A 6,394-nucleotide genomic window follows, 5' to 3' on the forward strand; every position below is an offset into this window, starting at 1 on the left:
CTACTCTCTTAGATGACACAGTTTAACTGTTGATTTATAAAGCCAAAACCCTGGATAGAGCGGCTGAGTGAATGTGGGCTGGACTCTGTGGATGAGGATCATTGTGTCAGAGACACTGTAAAAGGACAGAATTCCTGCTCTATGATCCACATACACTCCTATTCTAGAGGAGCTGGATACTACACGCCATTTAATCTCTTTGTTATTGTGCCAGAATGAGTAACTGGAATCAGAGTAGGACAATCTCCACGACAGATCATTACATCCTAAGATGCAGTGTTTAGTCTTTCCCTTCCTTCTGATGCTCCTATATGACACTGATATACCTGCACCATCACTCCATTCCACCTCCCAGTAACAGCGTCCACACACACTCTCTCTACACATCACTTGAGGCCAAACATCATATCTGTCCGGATGTTCAGGATACGGCTGGGCTGTGTCAGTGAATGTAGCAACTGTGTTTTCCTCAGACAGACGAACACGTCTATTCACTGTGTTTAGATCCAGACTGAGCTGAAGAGAATCTGTTTGAGACAGGACCACAATCATTTAACTCATCATCAACATCATTTAATGTATGGACATATATTTGAAAATCATGTGAGTGAGAACCAGCTATTATAAGTGTTATGGACTTGACTTTTTATGCTATGTCATTCAGTAAGCTAGTAGTTAAATTTTTTGCTAAAAACATTTATAAGAGCACTAGACAATGTTTTTTAATTATTAATAAAATACTACAACAGTAATATGTATTGTTGCATGAATAATAAACAGCTGTTATTATCCACCCTTAACTATAGTAAAGTATTAACACATTTTAATGCAATAAATAGGTTGTGATTTACAAATGATCATCTCTCCAAAACATCTACCGTACATGTCTAAGTGTCTTTTAAAGTGATTATGGTGTATATAATGAGTTTTATTTGTAGGGGTTATTATAGCAAAATTCTTGAACCCCCACCCAATTCATCTGATCAAAATTACATGGTTTGTGTGTTGGAGGAGCGTTGGAACTAAAGTTTGAGTTTGACACCCCTGCTGTGAACCATGTATGCAAGTGTATGTTCTTGGAAACGTGGTTTATGAAGATGTAAATGACATGGGTATGTGACACTTTGACAAAAATATTTAAAAACACACAATTCTAAATAATGTTTTCTTAAGTTTGTACATTAAAAAAAAAACGTTACACTTATGGAGAGTCCCCCTAAGCTTAAATCATGTGTGTGTGTGTGTGTGTGTGTGTGTGTGTGTGCGTGTGTGAGTGTGTGTGTGTGTGTACTTTCAAAGTGACTTACACTGTAGGAACTCTTCCCTAGTCTTGGGTTCATTGGTGGAGACAACAGTAATGTATGTTACTAAGAAAATAAACACACATAATTGAAATAGTTCTAATTGTTTACTATAATAATTATTTAAGAAATGATCACTATTAAATAAACAATGACTTGTTGTATATTGATACATAATGTAACTAATTTCAGAAAAAAAGGGTTACTTCCACTTTACCTTGACCGGATATTTTTTCCAGCTCTTCTTTACAGAACTTCTCCAGTTTTTCCTTCAGTTCTGACACAGATTTTTTCACATCATTATGAGAGAGAAGAGAACTGACAGTAACTCTGAATGTGTCTGTTGATTCCAGAGGTTCAGAGAAAGACTTAAAGCTCTAGAAATAATAAAAGTACAGAAATATTAATAAGCAGTGTCCTTCTCCAGATATTTATTGCACATGCTTTTTCTTCAAATTAATCTGTTTTAATTTTCTAGCACATACAGCACCAGGATTATCAAGGATTGTGGGGACTCTGGGACTGTTCACAGCCTCATCTGCAGTAGTGGATATCTGAATATGATCATAAAAAGCAATGCTCCACCTGACAGACTTCCTGAAAACAACTGCAATCCAGCAGCTCAGAGTACTCTTATTCGAGCTCATACAGTATGTGAAGGATCTACAGATTTGAGTTCTTAATAGCAACAGCTTGCATGCAACATTAAAAAGGCAGGATCTGGTGAAGCATATTGATCCAACATATGGATTATTATTTTCAGAGGTGGAAAGAGTACAAAAATATTCTACTCAAGTAAAAGTACCATTACATGAATGAAATTTTACTCAAGTACAAGTAAAAGTACCAGTCTAAAAATCAACTCAAGTAAAAGTAAAAAGTAGCTCATTTAAAATTTACTCAGAGTAAAAATTACTTAGTTACATTTTAACAGTGGGAGGGAGTCAAAAATGGGACAGGCCAAGGGTGTCAAACTCAGTTCCTGGAGGGCCACAGTCCTGCACAGTTTAGATATAACCCTAATTAAACACACCTGATCCAGCTAATCTAATCATTTAGGTTTATTTGAAAACTACATGATATGTGTGCTGGAGCAGGGTTAGAACTAAACTCTGCAGGGCTACGGCCCTCCAGGAACTGAGTCTGACACCCCTGGTATAGGTCTATTAATCTCAAACTAGTTGTTTTTAATTAAAGGAATCAGTTATTTAGAATAATAAAACATTTGGGCTGTTACCAGGCAAATCAGTATCAACAAACTCATCTTTTAATGCAGATGAAATGCAGAAGATTCATTGGAAGTGCCATTTAGATGTATTACACTAGTGCAGGACAAGAATGCATTTAACCTGCAGTTACAAATGCATGAATAATGTTTTGATATACAAAACATAAAATGTTGAATACTCATTTGAAATTATAAGAAATTAATTATTTAAAAAAATCAAAAGATACTTTAAATGTGATATTAAAATGGCCAGTATGTGTCAGCAAGTCACTGTTAATAAGTGAGTCATTGCGATTGAACCGAATCATTTAAACGGTTGATTCATTCAGGAACGAAGCACTGTCACGTTGCTCAGAGACGCAAAACTGTGCTTTGGTGGCTGTGTTTGGAATTATTTTCTGTTTTAGAAATAGAGCTAAAAAAGGCAATATGGTGTCTAAAACGCAAGTCTCTTAATTAACTTGTTTACTGAACTGTTATATATATATGTATGTATGTATATATTCATGATGATTTTTGGAGGAAAAGACGGCATTCTTTGTGTGATTTTGATTTAATGTATGAAATTATATAAATATGTGAATTTTCTGCCCCTATATCTTCAATTTTGTGATCATTCTAAACATAGGCGCCGATTTATGTTTTTCTCCGTGGGTGCTCAAGGGCGCAAGCCATTTAAAAAATAAAAAAATAGACTAGGCTATTAAAAAAATATTGCATTTCAGAACCTTAGGCTAATGGACAGCGGCCGATACAAACACACACAACAGCGTCACTTCTCAAAAATACAAACAGGATTGGAGATGAAAAGTTTAACTGACACGTAACCGCTAATGCGTTCAGCTTCTTGGGAAATTAATGTTTTGTAAATATTGATTAAAAGACTATTGCGAAAGGACAGCGTTTCCATTAACCGATTGTTGCGACTAAAATAATGAGTTTCTGGGAATGTCTACCTCATTTATGTTTCGAGGTTTCTTTTGATAGTGGCATGGCTTTTCTTTGAGGTTTCGAATCCATTATTCATATAGGCTAAAAAAAATATTTTTTTATTTTATGTATTTAACAAAGAACTTGTATTCTGTCCAAAAGTAGGCTACTTTTGTGTCCATTAGTTTTTCCTCTTTTAAACCGTATATAGGCCTATACTTGAGCAGAAAAATGTTCCCATTTAAACCCTGTTACGAACTTTAAGGAGTCTAGGGAATGTACCGTAACATTTACATATTAACGTACTGCTGGGTATGAAATGAGGTGGAAGAACATGACAGACAAAACTTTGAAAGAGAAAAAATACTGGACGTTTATTCACAAAAAGCCAAAGCCACTAGATCCAGTAAAATAATGTCGATATATCAATATTAATAGGTTTGGCTTTTTTTTATAACAAATCTGTCCATTTTAGTCTGATTAATGATTAGTGATTACGGAAAGCAGTAAATGATTACATACTCGCACGGCACTGTATAGTGGGGGATGGGACGTTTTCAGAGACGCTGTGATTGGTGGATAGGATATGGAACATGCATGCGACTGGTTATGTCACTGTCACTGACAACAACATAACCAATCACAGTGTGGCAGACGCTTCATAGCGCCAACTGCAATGTTTAATTTTAAATAAATGTAGCCTACTGGCAGTCTGGCACTGGCACACGTGGGTGCTCATTTTCCGTGGGTGCTCCACGGTATCGGCGCCTATGATTCTAAATGCATTTTAGGAGACTGAATCACACAGTGAAAGAACGCACTATAAGCGCGCACATCATTAAAACAAAAAATATGATATTATCGCAGATGATATATATAGCACACTCCTCACCACTGTCTTTTTGGCTAATTTGTGCAAAACCTCTTGCTAAAATGTCAAAGCTTCATTTTAACCACCAATGCAACGATGCAATTATTTAGCTTACCTCTACATTCTTGCGAAGGGTTGATGTCTTGTCGAGATTTTATAAGCTGCTAGTTTGGTCTTCCTAGGCAAGTACAGCTTACACAGCATAATAGAGCATACATATGGCCAGGGGTTCACTTCATTTCCTTCGAGTTCAACTTCAGAATATGACGGGGTTTCGTTTTCAGCGGTGTCTGCACCACTAACGCCTGTAATTTTGACCGTCTGCATCTTTCTTGTGATTTTAGCGCCAGTTTGCCCTCCTGCCCATTATTTACTGACGTAGTTTCCAGGGAGCGATTTTTTTTTTTTTTTTTTTACTCAGTAATTAATGTGTTTTAAAATGTAGCGAAGTACAATACTTTAAACAAAATATACTTAAGTAAAAGTAAAATTACAGATTTAAAAAAATACTTTAAAAAGTATTAGTACACAAAAAAGCTACTCAATTACAGTAACGCGAGTAAATGTAATTCGTTACTTTCCACCTCTGATTATTTTATATATGTAATATATATAACACTTAAATTAGAAGCGATTTTGCTTATGACACCAGTCTTGTTCCTTAGATCTCTTTAACCTGTAAGAAATGGATGTGATCATCTGTGTGTGGAAGCTGTTCCAGCTCAGCTTCTCTCTTCCTCAGATGATCAATCTTCTGCTCCAGCTCCTCCAAGAGTCCTTCAGCTCGACTCACTTCAGCCTTTCCTGATCTCTGATCATATTTGACACCTTAGATCGGCTTCTCTTAAAGGAGTGGATCAGTTCATTGAAGATCTTCTCATTGTCCTTCACTGTCGCTTGTGAGGAGCTCTGATAGGACACAGAAAATCAGACTGTTCACTTGGATCAATCTGTTAAACACCACAGGCTTCACTGGGATGGGAAGGTTGCACAACACTGAGCTTGTCAATGAAGAATTAAGAGACAGACCTTGTGAATCTTTATAGCCTCTTTGAGCTCCTGAAGCTCCTTCTGTCTCTCTAGGATTTCGTGCTGAAATTTTCCTTTTATCTCTCCAACCTGTTTCTAGAAGATGGAAAAAACTGTTCACTTTCTGTTGGTCACGTTCAATGTCAAAATGACATTAGGGGTCTCATTAGGGAGCATCATTACCTCTGACTAATACAAAAATAGCCAACTAGCGCTGTCTCACATGTTTAATACCAAAGTATCTGAGTAGAACCATTTTTGGACTGGGGCTCCCAAGTGAAATCCCAATGTAATTTGACAAAACATCATATTTATGGATATTGAAGCTACTGCAATAATAATTGTAATTTCATAATGAATATTATTGTGTGATAATGTCATCATTAACTGCAATAATAACTGCAACAATCAGCATAGTTTATTTTATGTGTTTTCAGTTCATACCTGTTTCTCTGTTCTCTCTGCTTCAGCTGAAACGGTATCATGATTTTTGTGTTCATCCATTGTACACATCAAACAAATACAGTTCTGGTCAGAACGACAAAAAACCTCCAGCAATCGGTCATGTTGAGAGCAGATCATCTCCTGTAGTCGTCTAGTAGCATCAGTCACTTTGTGTCGTTTCCTTAAAGGAGATTCTTCATGACATTCGAAGTGAGTTTGACAGTAAGATTCCATGCACATCAGACAGGACTTTACAGCTTTGCGTTTCCTTCCAGAACAAAAATCACACTGCACATCTCCAGGTCCAGTGTAACTTGGAGCATGATGAGCTGTTTGGACTTTTGTCTTCTTTAGTTTTTCTACCACTTCAGCCAGCATGGTGTTTTTACCTAAAGGAGGTCTTGGAGTGAAGATCTGTCTGCACTGAGGGCAGCTGTAAACTTTCTCCTGATCTTCTTTATTCCAGCAGTCTGTAATGCAGTTCTTGCAGTAACTGTGTCCACAGGGGATGGTCACTGGATGCTTCAGTAGATCCAGACAGACTGAACAGCTAAACTGATCCCGAGCCACTGAAATCTTCGCTTCTGCCAT

The 6,394-nt window shown here is 36.8% G+C and overlaps 1 pseudogene; it reads right to left on the bottom strand.

The window, feature by feature from the left end:
- On the bottom strand, positions 1-6,394 carry LOC132095983 (tripartite motif-containing protein 16-like; annotated as a pseudogene).

Source organism: Carassius carassius, chromosome 20 (genome assembly GCF_963082965.1).
Source record: "Carassius carassius chromosome 20, fCarCar2.1, whole genome shotgun sequence".
NCBI classification, from domain to species: Eukaryota; Metazoa; Chordata; class Actinopteri; order Cypriniformes; family Cyprinidae; genus Carassius; species Carassius carassius.